We start from the raw sequence: 2,060 nt of genomic DNA, 5'->3' as shown, positions 1-2,060 counted from the left end.
AGTTAAATGATGGGGTTTTTAACAGAGGATTGACAAAAAGAGTCTCATGAAATCAATTGTTACGTTTGCCTAAAAACTATACCTCCTGTATCTCATTGTCTGGCCTTCCTCAATTCATGAATTCACTGTAGATCAATTAACTAAAAGTCAATTCAAAGACTATCTAATTTGCAAGTTTACTTGTTTTTATTTTAACTCTTTAATTCAATTTGAACATTTTCATAAATTTTATTATTAATATTGATATTAGGTATGGGGGATTGAACCCAGGGGTACTCTAACACTTAGCTACCTTCCCAGTTCTTTTTATTATTATTATTTTGAATTTTGAGACAGGGTGTTGCTAAGTGGCTGAGGCTGGCCTCAAACTTGTGATCCTCCTGCCTCAGCCTACCAAATCACTGTGATTACAGGCATGCACCACTGTACACAGCTTATAAGATTATTTTAAAGATGAGTTTGGTTGTCTCCAACTTAGCTTTCACTCTTGTGGAAGGCTTGAGTATCAGAAAGAAGAAATACTCAAGCTCCGCGAGTCAAAGACTGAGACTCAAGGAGATGGAAGAATATAGTGTAAAAAGAACACTAAAAGAAAGCATATAGGGAAAGTTGCATGACATTGGTTTGGGCAATGAGTTTTTGGACATGACCCCAAAATACAGGCAACAAAAGTAAAGTCAGACAAATGAGAGTGCATCACTTAAAATAGTTCTTCTGCAGGGCAGGGGTCAGGAGGTTGAACTAGAGGAAGACCATGGAGCCAGGCATGGACAGTGGACACGGTTCCACTGAGAGCCAAAGATGGCCGTGAATGGACACCCAATGTCAGTCACCAGTGATAACCTAAGTCGACCTGACACCTTGGCCTGGATCAATGAGTCTCTGCAGTTGAATCTGACAAAGATTGAACCGTTGTGCTAAGAAGCTGCTTATTGTCAGTTTATGTATATGCTATTCCTGGGCTCTGTTGCCTTGAAGAAAGTGAAATTCCAAGCTAAGCTAGAACATGAATATATCCAGAACTTCAAAATACTATATGCAGGTTTTAAGAGGATGGGACCTGACAAAATAATTTCTGTGGATAAATTAGTAAAAGGAAAATTTCAAGATAATTTTGAGTTTGTGCAGTGTTTCAAGAAGTTTTTTGAGGAAGACTATGATGGAAAAGACTATGACCCTGTAGCTGCCAGACAAGGTCAATGAACTGCAGTTGCTCCTGTCCTTGTTGCTCCAGCTCTGAATAAACTGAAGAAACCTCTCAGCTTAAGCAGTGCAGCTCCACAGAGACCCATTTCAATACAAACAACTACTGCGACTCCTATAGCTGGCCCAGGGGTGGTTCGAAAGAATCCTAGTGTGGGCAATGGGCATGATGAAGCAGCAGAATGGAAATAGCAGGTCAACGTATTGAAATTTATTGTTGAAGTCTTGGAGAAGGAGAGAGATTTCTACTTGGAAAGCTAAGTAACATTGAACTGATTTGCCAGGAGAATGAGGGGGAGAACGACACTATATTGCAGAGGATTGTAGACATTGTCTAAAGCTTTGTGATACCTGATGAAGGGGGTCCACAGGAGGAACAAGAAGACCATTAACAGCCTGGACCAGCAGAGCAACATCCAAATTCTTCACTCTAAATCATGTGCTTAACTGTAAAATACAGTTATTTTTAGAGGATTCACTGATTTCTTTTCATAAGCAAAAAGTACCTCTTTTTAAAAGCGTGCTTTGCACTTTTAAACAGTTTCTAGATAAAATTGTATATATTTTTTAAAAAGTTCTTCTGCTCAGCAAATGAGACAAACAACAAAATGAAGAGAAAACCTATCAAACAGGAGAAAATATTTGCAAACCATACATTTGATAAGAGATTAATATGAAAAACAATAAGGAATGCAAACAATCCAATAGCAAGAAAATAATTGATGATTGAAAATTGGCAAATAATTTGAATAGACATTTCTCTTGAGACATGCAAATGGCCAGTGATTTTTTAAATAGTCAATTTTTTAAAAATTGACTATTTTAAAAAAATTAAAAATTAAAAATTAAAAATTCCA

At 37.0% G+C, this 2,060-nt stretch overlaps 1 pseudogene; it reads left to right on the top strand.

The window, feature by feature from the left end:
* Window positions 1–801: 801 nt before the first annotated feature.
* LOC101975623 (microtubule-associated protein RP/EB family member 1 pseudogene) lies at window positions 802–1,595 on the top strand (annotated as a pseudogene).
* Window positions 1,596–2,060: the final 465 nt, after the last annotated feature.

This window comes from Ictidomys tridecemlineatus, chromosome 8, assembly GCF_052094955.1.
Source record: "Ictidomys tridecemlineatus isolate mIctTri1 chromosome 8, mIctTri1.hap1, whole genome shotgun sequence".
Lineage (NCBI taxonomy): Eukaryota > Metazoa > Chordata > Mammalia > Rodentia > Sciuridae > Ictidomys > Ictidomys tridecemlineatus.
The sequence above is the reverse complement of the archived record's forward strand: the minus strand, read 5'-3'. Positions and strand labels throughout refer to the sequence as shown.